Source organism: Lampris incognitus, chromosome 13 (assembly GCF_029633865.1).
Source record: "Lampris incognitus isolate fLamInc1 chromosome 13, fLamInc1.hap2, whole genome shotgun sequence".
NCBI classification, from domain to species: domain Eukaryota; kingdom Metazoa; phylum Chordata; class Actinopteri; order Lampriformes; family Lampridae; genus Lampris; species Lampris incognitus.
In genome coordinates, this window is record NC_079223.1 from 12,473,472 (window position 1) to 12,489,412 (window position 15,941).

The 15,941-nt window shown below is 44.4% G+C and overlaps 1 protein-coding gene across 1 annotated transcript in view; it reads left to right on the forward strand.

Annotated features, from left to right (window-relative positions):
- The window catches only part of slc30a6 (solute carrier family 30 member 6), a 105,022-nt gene that overhangs the window by 16,603 nt on the left and 72,478 nt on the right, over nucleotides 1-15,941 (forward strand). The gene's annotated exons all lie outside the window — the stretch shown is intronic.

The window sequence follows — 15,941 nt, forward strand, 5'->3', positions numbered from 1 at the left end:
ATGCTGCGTCAGACAGTGACCTCGTCATTAGACGTGGAAACGTTCTCATGAGCAGGTTGATGGGTTCAAATCCCAGACCGGCTGGAAAAACAGGGCTCATGAAAGTGAAAACATTATCAATGAATAAAATAACCTGCTTCGAACCAAACCAGTGATCCCTGTGATGACGCGATGAAGAGAAGTACACTTTTCAGTGGCAGCTGCAGGACAGTTTCAAGTTTAGCTGTTACCTTGTAAGTTGGGCTGTAAAGCGCACAGTAAGTTGTATGACTCTGGTGGCCTGGAGCACTTCCTTTGCACCAACTCATTCTGCAGCATTTCCCTTTTTGTATGTTTTTCATTTTTGTATGTGTTATTTTATTTGCAGCATTTCAGTATTTGCGTTGCATTTCCTGTTTACATTTGTTTGTTTCCTCTCTTGCAGCGCGTCTCTGTTGTTGGTGTTTGCTTTAGCTTTTTGTATGTGTTTTAATGCTTGCGACATTTCTGGATTTGCTGTGCATTTTACTCTCTGTTTGTGGTTTAGGTTTTGGAGCGTGGTTGCCCTTGTGGGCCACTGTGCAAAGATGCTCCCTGTCGCATATGGTAAAGATTTGATCAGCTGCATAGAAAAAGTAAAACATATATTTTTCATATAAGTCAAAATGGCATGTGCATTAATTGATTGAAATTGACCAGACTAGATGTGTTGGAATTGACTTGACCCAAGGAACTCGAGGAAAAAAGTTGATGGTCAAAAAATGAGATGAATTTCAGACTGATGATGGTGCTAGAGGCGTTGTTGTATTGACCTCAAAATGGGTTGCTGGGCTTCCCGAACTGACGTCTAATGATGTGTCAGTTTTCATAAAAATTGACTGTTTGGTTGTATGGGCTGACATAGAATCCCATTGCAGAAAAAAATAAAGCAACAATAGGTTTTGGCATTACAGGCTTGAACCTTTAATAGCCACTAGGGGCAGCATGGGAGATTAAGCCCATTAAGAGCAACATTTACTTTTGTAATATTTGTAATATTCGAAGTACTTTGAATGTGATAGGTGATAATTGAGATATTGGCATTGAATATAAAAGTCATGACTCACAGCTTTGTTCTTTATTGTTGGATATAGCTGGAACCATAGATACACTAATGCTATGTGGCTTATGGCCTTTGGCAAATATGTGCAAATGCTTCCAGGGAATACTCGCACCAAACTTGGTGGGAATTGGACAATAGGTGTTGATTTTCATCCATCCGTTATCAGAACCTCTCATCCTGCTCTCAGGGTCATGGGGATGCTGGAGCCTATTCCAGCAGTCATTGGGCGGCAGGCAGGGAGATACCATGGACAGACTGCCAGGCCATCACAGGGCCGACACACACAGACACACACACACACACACACACACACATACACACACACATTCATACTTAGGGACAATTTTTAGTATGACCAATTCACCTGACTTGCATGTCTTTGGACTGTGGGAGGAAACCAGAGCCCCCGGAGGAACCCCACGCAGACACGGGGAGAACATGCAATCTCCACACAGAGGACGACCCGGGATGACCGACGAAGGTTGGACTACACGGGGGTTCGAAACCAGGACCTTAGTGCTGTGAGGGGAGTGGGCTAACCACTTCGCCACTGTGCCGCCCTGGTGTTGAGTTATGCCCTTTAAAAGGGGGTAAGCTTTTTATAGAGCCCCCAACTGAGACCAAATTTCAGAAAGGTCCATGTTTCATAAATCCGTGGTGGCCGTGCACAGTTTCAAGTCTTTGTTATTTACCATCTCAAAGGTAATTGAGCAAATGTAGGTGAAGTACAACAGAAACCTAGGAAAACAAAAGTTGTTTAAGCCTGTAAATATAGCTGAAAGTGGCGATTTCGTGGTTTGAACACCCTGTAGTATCGCTTGGTCGTCCAGGAGATACCTGTGTTTCTGTGTTAAGTATTATATCGGTAATTGTTAAAAGGAAAATTTCCAATGGGCAGTTTGAATAGGAAAAACTCTTGTGGAGACCAGCAGCTCGGCCCACACCCCTACTCTGTTGTGCTGGTCTGCATAACACTACGTAAATGAAGAGTGAGTAGCCGTGTTTCCATAACATATTCTTATTTTGAAGTATCACATTAGAAAATGTTTATGACTGGTCACGGCCAGGGCATCCACGGGGTAAGGCATTCATGCAATCCATGCGAGGCTTCAGCATGTAAAATAGCGAGAGCAGCGGACACGAGTTTGAAGGAAGCTGGTGTTACGACTATCTCCTTCCTGTGGAAACGTGAGCCAGGGGAGTTATTCGACCAGGGTTCCGGCCATATGCTATTGGGTTAATCGGGTGGGATAAGGGGAAAAAAATAGAAATAAATGTATTTAAAAAAAAAAGTTTATGGAAATGGCAAATTTTGAAAAAAATTAAATTTAGCAAAAAGTTTTTTCGCTTGCTTGAGGTGATTTTTGCCTTTTTTCGAAAAATAGTTAATGCGCTAAATGTGATATTTAAACAAACACCTTTGCCGATCAAGTTTTGACATAGCAAACATTTAACTCGCATGACTGATCAGCTGGGCGGCGCAGTGGTTAGTGCGGTCGGCTCACAGCGAGAAGATGCTGGGTTCAAGCCCCGGAGTAGTCCAACCTTGGGGGTCATCCCAGGTCATCCTCCATGTGGAGTTTGCATGTTCTCCCCGTGTCTGCGTGGGTTTCCTCCGGGTGCTCCGGTTTCCTCCCACAATCCAAAGACTTGTAGGTCAGGTGTATCGGGCGTACTAAATTGTCCCTAGGTATGTGTGTGTGTGTGTGTGTGTGTGTGTGTGTGTGTGTGTGTGTGTGTGTGTGTTTGTCGGCCCTGTGAAGGACTGGTTGCCCGTCCAGGGTGTCTCCCCGCCTGCCGCCAATGACTGCGGGGATAAACTTCAGCATCCCCATGACCCTGAGTAAGAATAAGCGGTTTGGATAATGGCTGGATGGACTGATCAGCTGTTTCTGCTGTTAGTGTCTTCCTGGATATTCCCATAAAAAGCATTTCTTTGTCTTCGTCTCCGGACAGCATGAAACATGGCCAATAATAGCTGACATGAAAGAACATTACAACTTTTCCAATTGAAACAAATTCCTGAAGACCCGTCTCCATTGCCTCTCATAGATGCAACCTCTACTTCTGTGTTAATTACAGCCATGTGGAACATAGCCTATACCTCCACCTTCTGATGGAACTACACTTTGCGTAGCCTAGTTTATTTGCAAACTATTTGATGGAAATGTGCCTAATTTGCTTTTTTTGTTGCTGTCTTTTTTTGCAATATTTCAAAAGTTCGCTTTAAATTCACTTGACAATTTGCAGAAACACATCCATCCATCCAGTATCCAAACCGCTTATCCTGCTCAGGGTCGTGGGGATGCCGGAGCCTATCCCAGCAGTCAGTGGGCAGCAAGCAGGGAGACACCCTGGACAGGCCGCCAGTCCATCACAGGGCCCACACATACACACACATTCACACCTAGGGACAATGTAGTACGGCCGGTTCACCTGACCTACATGTCTTTGCACTGTGGGAGGAGACCGGAGCCCCCGGAGGAAACCCATGCAGACATGGGGAGAACATTCAAACTCCACACAGAGGCCGACCCGCGACGACCCCCGAGGTTGGACTATCCCGGGGCTCGAACCCAGGACCTTCTTGATGTGAGGCGACCATGCTAACAACTGTGCTACCGTGCTGCCATTGGAAACACAGCTACTGAGAAACTGTGTCAGTGTGACAGAAAGGGAGCGTCTTTAACCAAAGAATATCTATTCAAGAGAGCGTGATGGAAAGGGATGGTGTTTTTTATGACATAGAGGGAATGATTTCCAGGGAAAGAATACCTTAGAATGTGTATTCTGTTTGTTTATTGTGTTCTCACGCTACATACGCCAAATGTTTGTGTTGATATCCGTTAATTTGTTGTATGTTTATCTATGGTCGAGTATGTACATGTGACTAGGACTGCGTATCTGTGTCTATTTATGTATGTATGTCTTGTCTCTAGGCCCTCTGTGTTCCTGTCTTTGAGAACACAGCTGGTGAAGCAGTCAACCCCACAGGGCCTCTAGCACAGGGAACACACGAGCACATGTGCTCCGATGTGTGTGTGTGTGCGTGTGCGTGTGTGTACGCATGTATGTGATTTTTAGATCAGCACAGCAGATGCGGTGACTGTTTTTGGGGGGTAAAGAGAGCTTGATCGCAAGAGAAAGAATTCAAACACAGGCACACACATGCATACAGATATGATAGCATCACTTTCTCTTTACTCAGGGGACTCCGCTCCATTACCCTTTTTCCACTACGGGTCCGTCCCGCCGCTGTGCCATGAAAGTCGTGGGTGCAGATTCTTTCTCATTACATCAGCCGACTTGGAAACCGGTTCCAACTGTGAAAGATTTCATCCCTTCACGGCCGCGCCGGTCACCTGGTGCTGGCCCTTTCAGGACAGGGGGCATGGAGTTGGGCCTTTGTGTGATCTCATTCCTGATTGGTCCCTGAGCTGTCACTCAGTGTTTACGTCAACATAAACAACAGGCAACTTTTTAATGGGTTTAGCATATTAAAACCTACAATCAACTTTTCAGCAAATTAGCTGTTTTGGTAATTAGCCATGGGGGTGGATTTGTGCAGTTGTAAGTTTTGTGTGTACTGTTCTGTACCTTGTTATCGATCGTGAAATTAAGGAGAAAACCATCATGGCCACTTCTAAGCGGAGCTGAAAGAGTACCTGGTAGGAAGATGACTGTTTTTACGGACTAGATGAAAGACCACATTAATCGTCACAAAAAATGGAAGAGGGGTGACCTGTAGATCCAACGTTAGCTATATTTGCCCTTATCACCGTAACGTAACATTAATTTATGTCGTTTATTTGTATAGCCCAAAATCACAGGGTAGTCTCAAGGGTATCTACAATCCGTACAATATACACAACAGCCCCTATCCTTGGACCCTAGCTAACTTTCTAGCTCGTTAAGCTAGTAAACACCAGCAGAGTAATGTACATGAATACCAGCAATATAGCCATTGTTGGTATTCATGTGCGTTACTTGCCAAGAGAAAAAAGAAATGATACAGCTGACAGCCTTGTAACCATCGCAGTGCATATCAACATTTAAGCCCTGCTAGATCCATATACACTGGAAACACATCAGGGCCCACTGGGCTTTCCTGGGCAGTGTTTCTCACATGTTGAGAATGTACTTGTGGTGGTGGGTGATGTGGTGTGTGACTGACGAGTTCAGTAATTAACTAGTCAAACAAAAGTTTATGAATAACTATTTATTGCAAATGGATAACTACTCAAAATAAACAACTATATATGTCAACATAAATGATTAAGAAATAACTTTACATATTAAAAAAAATTTTCCTTTTTAGAAAATATTTTGAAGAACAAAAACTTTAACGCTGCTTTTTGATGAACACGTCAAAATAAATAAATATTTACATAATAAAATACATACAAGATTGAGGTGGCTTGGACGTGTGGAGGAGAGATGCTGGGTATATTGGGAGAAGGATGCTGAATGTAGAGCTGCTAGGGGAGAGGAAAAGAGGAAGGCCAAAGAGGAGGTTTATGGATGTGGTGAGGGAGGACATGCAGGTGGCTGGTGTGACAGAGGAAGATGCAGAGGACAGGAACAGATGGAAATGGACTATCTGCTGTGGCGACCCCTAACGGGAGGAGCCGAAAGTAGTAGTAGTAGTAGTAGTAGTAGTAGTAGTAGTAGTAGTAGTAGTAGTAGATTCAAGGGATCAGAACACTTTAACTCTGTTTTTGGTCCAGGTTGTTCTCCTTAGCCTTTTGTCATGTGCCTATTGGCACAGTTGGCATCCCCTGCTGGAACATTTAATTTTCCTTGCTTGGGGAAATAACATTTCTAACGCCTTGTCTGTATGGGATCTGCTTCAGGGGCAGGTGCATTTATTGAGATTCTGAGTCAAGCAGCCGGGTGCTCTCCTTTCAGCTAGTTTCTTAAGTCAGTTTTGACCTGAAATGGAAACAGACTTTCGTAACCATTTTGAATGCAACCATTTTGAAAGATGGCACGAGAGAAAATTTACAGAAAACTTAGACATTGTGCTCTGTTGCATGTTTAAAAATCGCTTACCCTGCTTATTGCTGAGAAGTCTGGCTCACTGTTCATGCTGGAGACAGGGATGACCAGGGCCACTGCAGCCAGAAGATTCAAACCAGGGTGGATATCTGTTCACTTGTTGAATTCACTGGCCAACTGTTGCATGAGCTCTTTTTGTCTAACCAGGACAGAAAAGGGTAGAAAAAGTAGCTGTACGCTCCCGTTAACTGAGTATTCAGTTTGCTGTCAAGGCTAACATTACTAGCTAGCCAGTCCAACTACCCTCATATGTTAAAATAAGATGTGTAACTTTAACGTTAACAGTTTAAATACCACAAGGCATTATTTTTTAGGCGTCCAATATGAAAACTGTGTGGTGTTTTTATTACCGAGATAGGAAATAAGGCTAATTTACCTCAGAAAAACTTGACGCTACCAGTCTCCCTTTAGAAATTGATGTTCTTCAAACATGAAAACATGTTCAGACAACATCAGTTAAATCCTTGACCACAAAAGCGAAATTTATTTTCTTCATCATTGGGGCGACATTAGCTCAGAGGTAGAGCAGGTTGTCTGAAAACTGGAGGGTTGCCGGCTTGGTCCTTGGCTCCTCCTTAAAAAATGTTGAGGTGTCCTTGAGTAGACACCTAACTGCTTCCGATGAGCTGGTTGGCGCCTTACATGGTTGACACCATTGTTCGTGTATGAGTGTGTGTGTGCATGGGGAAATATGAGGCATTCATTGATTGTAAAGCGCTTTGAGTGGCTGTTGCAGCTAGAAAAGCACTATATAAATGCAATCCATTTACTATTTATCATCAGAATGTCAGAAATATTGTTTTCTGGCACTGGATGTTATTGTCTGTCTATATAAGAATGTACTTTATTAATATCCGTGGGGAAATTCATCCTCTGGATTCAACCCATCCCAACACACACTGGAAACAGTGGGCAGCCGTGTAGCTAGGAGCAGTGGGCAGCCACCGTGCAGCGCCCAGGGACCAACTACAGCTCTTCTTGCCAGGCCTTGGTCAGGGGCACAGACAGGAGTATTAACCCTAACATGCATGTTTTTGATGATGGGAGGAAACTGAAGCACCCGGAGGAAACCCACGTGTACATGGGGAGAGCATGTAAACTCCACACAGAAAGGATCTGAGATGACCTGGGGTTTGAACCCAGGACCTTCTTGCTGTGAGGCAACAGTGCTAACCACTGAGCCGCCGTGCTGCCCTAACCACCCCTGAGGTACATTCATATATTTCTCTTATGTAGGGATTTTGATAATATGCAACTTCCTGGCTGAGGCCTAATTATGTCCGCCAGGTGGTAGCCTGGAGGGGATTGCGTTTGGTTGCATTTGTTTGTGTGTGTGGTAGTGTTTGTATTTTTGCCTGCAGCTAATCTCGCATACTACTGGTCCTATCAGCCTAATATCTTTTTGTGCACAGCTATGGCTGTGTGATTAAGAACCTGTCGTGGTTGCGATGATTCAAAACCTTTGAAAAACATTTGTTCTTTCTACTGCTGCTCCCTCTCTTCATTCACTCTCTAGCTCGCTTGACCAACGCTGCCGTCTGTCGCTGCTCGATCTGAGTCAATTGTAGCTGTGAGTTGTGCATGCGCATGGTCGACTTAGTTCAGGTACCGACAGTGTTAAAACATGTATTCGGATATGAGTCTTGAAAGTAAACGAGAAGTCGATCGTATTTCACAAGTCAGCAAATCATTCACTGCTGATGTCAGCAGAGGAAAACTGGAGGAACACTGGATGAACCAAAAATAATAACCTCTGTCTTTAATTTCATAATATAATAAAGCTGGGTAAAACATTTACACTTGCGCATGCGTGACTCATATCTACGGTTGACTCAGATTGGGCAGAGACATGATCAAACGTTATTAAAATAATTTTAATGATCCAAAACCTGCAAAAGTTATGAAGGAACAACTTCTTCTAGGTTGCAGTCAAAACAGGAAGTGTTGTATATTCTTTTCGCTGCCCGATCTGAGTCAACCATAGATATGAGTCAAACATGTATGATCGTAAAGGAATTACCCGGCTTTATTATATTATGAAAATAAACACAGGGTTACACCTTTTCCTAACATACAGCGAGCGAGCGAACTCTAGTCGATGGAGCACGAAAAATTGTCCAGATATACTACAAGCGATGTAGTAGCGTGAGGAGGGGATGACTTTTTTTTTTGGTGCCGCTTGTGGTTTTTCCCTCTGCAAGTGAGTGTCTTAAGTTATTAATTCGTAACTAACATGATTTTCTTAAGTTTTAATCATATCCTCAGTCATAATTTCTTGCTGACGGGAGGGGAAACAGAAACTTTAAAGACGTCAGCGTCAGTTTTGGCCAGTGAAAATAGGTTGGAGGTGAAGCAAGTGTGCGAAACATCACAAGAATAGAGCTAGGGCGAGCAATTTTTCAAACAAGTGACACTTTGCTCGCCTGTTCACTGACACGTGGAGCAGGTTAGGACATTTTCATTGGGAAAAACTGAAACAATCTGATGTTCGCTCGTTCCCGTGGCACCCAGTAAGGAACTGGGTGTTAGGGTTGGACCAAAACGGTTGCATAGCAAACCTTTTCTTTTTGGAAGGTGCAAGTTCATATTAGACTTAGTATTTGTGCGAGGGTCCGCCTAGGAGCTGTGCATCCACGAATGACAGGCAAAACGTTTTTATTTGGTAGATTTTTTTTTTAGCTTCAGCACTGCATATTAACCCCCCCGTATTTCCATTTAGTCGACTTGGGCACTGTGATAAAGTCCTATAATGGCAGGAAAAACACTGGTTTTCCTGTCCGTGTGTGTGTGTGTGTATCTGTCTGGTGCTAATCTTGGATACTGCCGGGCCTGTCAGCCTAATAATTTTTGTGCACAGTTATGACTGTATGATTTTTTTTGGGGGGGGGGGTGTCTGTCCTTTGTATCCTTTGTCCTTGTGTCCTTTGTGTTAATGCAGAGAGAGCCCAAGGACCTCTCGTGGTCGCGGTGATTCAAAACCTTTGACAAACCTGTTTTATACTGTGCATGCGGGTAGCATAGCAGTCTATTCCATTGCCTGTCAAGTCAAGTCAATTTTATTTGTATCGCCCAATTTCACAAATTACAAATTTGCCTCACACGGGGATCACCAGCGCAAATCCCTGTGTTACCTCCATCTTGGTTGGGCATCCCTACAGTCACAACTGGCCATGTCTGCGGGTGGGGAAACAAGATGGGGGTATGTACCCTGGTCGCTGCACTAGCGCCTCCTCTGGTTGATTGAGTGCCTGTTCAGGGGGAGGGGGAACTGGGGGGAATAGTGTGATCCTCCCATGCGCTATGTCCCCCTGGTGAAACTCCTCACTGTCAGGAGAAAAGAAGCGGCTGGCGACTCCACATGTATCAGAGGAGTCATGTGGTTGTCTGCAGCTCCCCAGATTGGCAGAGGGGGTGGAGCAGTGACCAGGACTTCTCGGAATAGTGGGGTAATTGGACAGGTACAATTGGGGGTAAAAGGGGGGGGGAGAAAACCTGTTTTATACCACAATTGAGTGCTAACTCCTCCGCTGGTTTTTCTCCATGTACGAGCACCGGAGAATGGGAGATATGCAGGCAGTGCCTCCGTATTCCCCTCTCTTGGTAGGTGAAAAAAAAGGGGTGGTTTGTTGCCAAGTCCGAGCACCAGAGAAGGGGAGATACGCCTGGTGGTGGTCTGCACTCTACTGAGAGGATGAGGCACGTGGACATACCTATTGATTCCTCCAATGAATTAGCACCACATGCTTACTAGCTTCCAGTCTATAAGCGATCATCTAACAGATGATATGTTAAATTGATCAGCGTTAGCATGCGGTCTCCGGGTTGTGGGATCGGGTAGGCAGGGGATGGGGGTTCTTTTGTGGGTTTTATTGTGAGCTGGTGTGGTTTAACATATCACAGCCAGCTGCCTCTGAAATCCCCTGGTGGAGATTTGAGAAGACCATTTTTTCCTCATCAGCTAAATGGACCCGTTGGTAAAAGAGTCCCGTATTGACAGAAGCTGTTTCCCAGAGCAGAGCAATCAGATCTTGGGGCTGCAAGCTTTTTGTCTGAGACTCGGGTCAGCGTTATCCATAACCCGCTGCAGCACTGTTTGACACCAGAGCAGAGTGTGTGACAATTTGTTCGTGTGTGAGAGACCTAGCCCCATGTGGTGTTACTCCTGTAGAAATGCTATGGCAATTTCCTGAAAACTTAGTTTTGTGCACTTTTGCAGCACTTTTGACTTGGGTGTAGCAAGGTTTCCCTGCTGAAATTTGATCCTTGAACCTTTTTCTGTTACCAGAGTGAGACGATTTGTTTGAAAATATTTGCAACAAATGTGAAAAATATGAAATCTTAACTTTGTGTTCCTTGTCCAGGTCTACTTTCAATACATCTCTCGATATGGAGGTTCATGTCCTTCTGTGCTTCTTTATTATGTGCTGGGAAAAAATAAAAAAACGGTTTCATTCACCTAAGCCAGCTTGTTTGTTATCACCATAAACATTATCCCTGGGAAATTAAAATATTTTCTTCAAAAAGGAATAAAGGGAAATATTACAAAACCTCTGCAGGGCAGAATGTGTTCGATTTTCTTCCTACATGTTTCAGAAGAAGAGGCACAGAAGAACAAGAGCATCCATACTGAGAGATGCATTTAAAGTGGATTTGGACAAACCACACCTTTTCTACCTTTTTGCAGATATTTTCAAACAAGTTTCATTTGGGAACAGAAAAGGGATCAAGGATTTCTGAAAGCCTCTCCAGATGGGAATGTTCTGTTCAGCCCATATAGCCAGTCCACTGGAGGAAGAGTGAAAAGGGGCTGATGTCACATTTCGTACTCCATTTCTGCTGTTGATATCTTTAAAACTCAACACGTTTGAAAAAGGCAGCATTATCACTGACAAAACATTTGAAGGACACCCAAATGTCTAAATCTCCGTATGGCTACACTGGTTGTTGCTGCATGTATGGGGTACACTTCTTGTAGTGATGCACAGGTGGAGCCACCTGACGGTCTCTTGATCAGTTTGGCTTGCCGGGATATCGACGCCTGTGTTTTACCCGTACCCTGTTTTCCTGTCCGCATCCGCCGGACTCTGTGCGTTAACCTGTGTTGTTTTTATTCCCTTGGCACATTTGTCGTCCTCTTGAAAAATCCGGCTCCGAATTTGTGATGGGCTCAGAGTTGCTGGGTCCTGATGTACAGGGCATGTCTCTGAATCGGACCCGCTTCTGTTGCTTCATCTTGTAGTTGTTGCACCTCCAGGGATCAACCTTCTTACCTCTATAGTTGAGCATGTTGCTTGATAATAATAATGATGATGATGATGATGATGATGATGGATGCATGATTCAAAGGTAGACATGCCGCCAGCCAGGCTCAGTGAAATGTAGTCCTTCTCTTCTTCTTTGTTGTGGAAATAAAAATGACTGAATCATGTAATACAGTTGAACCAACATATCTGCATTGCAGTTGATGTAACTGTAGGCACATGTGTGTACTTGTGTACATTTATTGGGTGTGAGTCTGTTTTTGTCATGTATGATAGAATCTGAGGTAAATGTTTATCTGAGCATGTTTTTCTATACGCACATTATTTTGACCGGTTATCTCTATGAACGTGTGCACGGTGTGTGTCTGTTGATGTGAATGTGCGTGTGTCTTGTGAATGTGTGTGTGTGTGTGTGTGTGTGTGGTCCTTCGCTTCCTTCTCGTCTTTCTCCCCTGGTGGTCAGCAGTGTCTGTGTCAGACAGCTCTCCTCTCTCCTCTCCTCTCTCCTTCATATTTGCTTCCTCAGGGCAGCTCGTGTTTCTCCCCAGCCAGCTGCTTTCTGCTGCCCTATGCCTCCTCCCGCTCCCAGGGGCACCCCCTCCACCCCCCAATCTCCCCATCGCCTCTCCTCCTCCCCTCTCGTCACCTCCTCTCCTTGTCTCTGCAGCAGGCGAGACGCTCGATGGAAGCTTTTAGTTTTTACATCTTCAGCAGACGGAGCTGAGCCGTCCTGCATCGTCAACAGACATCTGAGAACAGCACCGCTGTGTGTTTGTGTGCATTAGTGTGTCTGTGTGACATGGCTGTGTTTCCATTTGTGCCTCGAGTCCGTGCGTGAGTTTGTGTGTGTTCACATTCGACTATATGTCCGTGTACATGTGATAAAGTGTTACAGTGACGATCTCGGAAGATTTTGGCATACGCTACCCGGGAGTCGTTTTGAAACCGCTAGCCGGTTTGTCCGCCACAACACTGGAACACAGAGCATTTGTGTCACCTATCCTCTCAGGTGACCAACCGCTGCTGTGTGACACAACGCACGCCACTACCTTTGCGATGCTTAGGATTGCATGTTTGTGTTTCTCCGTGTTGCTGAAAGGCTGAATCAGAAGTGTTACCTTGTTTGGCGAAGGAAAGTAACTTATCAAGGTTTTGCTCTAAGCCTGCCTATCAGTACCACGCTCTAAAAAGGCCACTTTTTGCATCCAGGTGGTGTGACGGTCTATTCCGTTGCCTACCAACACGGGGATCGCTGGTTCGAGCCCCGTCTTACCTCCGGTTTGGTCGGGTGTTCCTACAGACACAATCGGCTGTGTCTGTGGGTGGGAAGCCGGATGTGGGTATGTGTCCTGGTCGCTGCACTAGCGCCTCCTCTGGTCGGTCGAGGCGCTTGTTCGGGGAGGGAGGGGGAAATGTGGGGGAATAGCGTGATCCTTCCACGTGCTCCGTCCCCCTGGCGAAACTCCTCACTGTCAGGTGAAAAGAAGCGGCTGGTGACTCCACATGTATCGGAGGAGGCATGTGGTAGTCTGCAGCCCTCCCCGGATCGGCAGAGGGGGTGGAGCAGCGACCGGGACGGCTCGGAAGAGTGGCGTAATTGGCCAGGTGCAATTGGGGAGAAAAAGGGGGGGGGGGCGCGTTTTATAAATTAAATCCTGAATGTAACCGTGATCCTTGGGGTTTTCAGCACAAACTGAAACAGTGATATCGCTAAGAAACGTCTGAAAAAATCCCATTTGATATTTGGAACAAAAAATGTAAGGGAGTTTAAATTCATATTTGAATTTGTATGTCAAAAATATTTGTAAAAAATAAAAAGGCTGAACATGTAGAACTATCCAGCAAAGATTTGTCGGACAGGTTTTTCCATTTGTCCTAATCTTCCATTTCACAAAACGATATGATTATGTTTCCAACTTTACTTCCGTTTTCTTACTTAGTGATTTGTTTTCATAATTTTTACCACATTTTCAGCATTCTTATATTATATATATTAATGTTTGTTTATATCTATGTTTATTCGTATATATGTATCTGAAATATCAAAATGCTTTGATCATTTTCCGAACTTGTTAGTACACAAATTTTTTTCCACCCCCCCCCTTTTTCCCCAAATGTATCCGTCCAATTACCTCACTCTTCCGAGCCATCCTGGTCGCTGCTCCACCTGCTCGGCCGATCTGGGGAGGGCTGCAGACTACCACATGTCTCCTCCGATACATGTGGAGTCGCCAGCCGCTTCTTTTCACCTGACAGTGAGGAGTTTCACCAGGGGGACGTAGTGGGTAGGAGGATCACGCTGTTCCCCCCAGTTCCCCCTCCCCTCTGAACAGACGCCCCAAACCGACCAAAGGAGGCGCTAGTGCAGTGACCAGGACACATACCCACATCCTGCTTTCCACCCGCAGACACAGCCAGTTGTGTCTGTAGGGACACCTGACCAAGCCAGAGGTAACACGGGGATTTGAACCGGCGATTCCCGTATTGGTAGGCAACAGAATAGACTGCTATGCTACCCGGACGCCCCAGATTTATTTTAAATCAGTATTCAAATTTAAAGAGACAGCCCTAATGTAGTTATGTGCTTACTGCTTTTGTCTGCAGATTGTGTTATTGTGTTCATGTTGTTCTATAATGTGTGTGAATGAAAGGGTAAAAAAAGTGTGTGAGTGAGTTGTGTTTATGTCTATAGTGTGCATGTTGTAGGTGAAAAGGAAGTGTGTGTGTGTGTGTGTGTGTGTGTGTGTGTGTGCATGTGCGTGCTAAGAACAGAATAAGCCAATCAGAAGCGTTTGCTGACTTAAGAAGGGCTGCGCTTCTGAAGCCGGCATTAAATATTCATCCTCCGTCTCGCATTTCTCCTCTTATCCCTCCATCCATTGTCTTCCCTTACTCTCTGACCGGTGATCTAACCTGATGTCCCCTCCCTCCCTTCTTCCCCTCATCCTCTCTTCATTCTTCTCCCCTTCTGTAACCTCCTTCCCTTGTTTGCTGTAATTTAGTGCCTACACCTTTACCTTCACACTTCCCTATCCTTCTATTTCTTTCTTTCTTTCTAAATAATAAATGAAATACATGAAATACATTCAAATAATATATTTCATTAATCACAGATGTGCAAAAGTCCATCTGGGGCATTAGCAGGGACAAAGCTTGACAACTAACATGACGTGATAAAAACTGAAGTCCTTGCAAAAGGGAAAGCACAATTTCACTTCCGCTGCCTGACAAAGAAAGAAAGAAAGAAAGGTTTATTCCCCTGGTGACTTGTCACAGCCCAGGAAGTTGACTTGGCAGGGTTGTGATTGTGTTGTGAAATTATGAAGGCATTTTTCAATTTTTTCTTGTGTTCTTGGTACATGAAAATTAGAGCAAGTGTTACATATCAGCAAAGTTCGTTGATATATGAAGCAGCACACTGAGTTTACAATGATAAAAGATTAGATATTGGGTCTTTCTTATAGACTGTATGTAAAGAGGATATGTCACTGAGAAAAATCATACAGGGATAGTACATGAAGGGGATAATGCAATAGTCACTTATATAATTATCTAATAATAACATAATAATATAATAATAAACCAAGTTGGACGGTTTGGAGACAAAGCAAGCAAGACAAGTTTGAGATGGTTTGGACATGTGTGGAGGAGAGATGCTGGGTATATTGGGAGAAGGATGCTGAATATGGAGCTGCCAGGGAAGAGGAAAAGAGGAAGGCCAAAGAGGAGGTTTGTGGATGTGGTGAGGGAGGACAGTCAGGTGGCTGGTGTGACAGTGGAAGATGTAGAGGACAGGAAGAGATAGAAATGGATGATCTGTGGCGACCCCTAATGGGAGGAGCCGAAAGTAGTAGTAGTAGTAGTAGTAGTCACTTATATAATTATCCTCTTTACTCTAATTCCCCTTTTTGTAGTAGATGTGGTGGTAGATGTAGTAATTGTAGTAGTCCTCTGAATTGCCAGTAGATTAAAGACAGTGACTTAATGTTGGTGAATTTGGTTACAATCCTAAAGATTTGGGTTTTTGTTTACATATTGAGAACTATAGTCATGCATGGTAATTGCAGTGGTGTTTGAGCGCTACTTTTTTCCCCAGACACAGGAAAGTCAAGACTCCAGGCACTCTGCATCTGATTGGTTAAGGTTAGGGTTAACTCTGCCTCTGATAGGTTAGGGTTAACCCCTGCTTCTGTTTGGTTAAGGTTAGGGTTAACTCTGTCTCTGATTGGTTAAGGATAGGGTTAACTCTACATCTGATTGGCCAAGTTAGGGTAAACTCTTCCTCTGATCGGTTAAGGTTAGGGTTAACTCTGCCTCTGATTGGTTAAGGATAGGGTTGACTCTACCTCTGATTGGTTAAGTTAGGGTTAACGCTGCCTCTGATTGGTTAAGTTAGGGTTAACTCTGCCTCTGATTGGTTACGTTGGGGTTAACTCTATCTCTGATTGGTTCAGGTTAGGGTAATGCTGCCTCTGATTGGTTAAGGTTAGGGTTAACTCTGCCTCTGATTGGTTAAGTTAAGGTTGACTCTGCCTCTGATT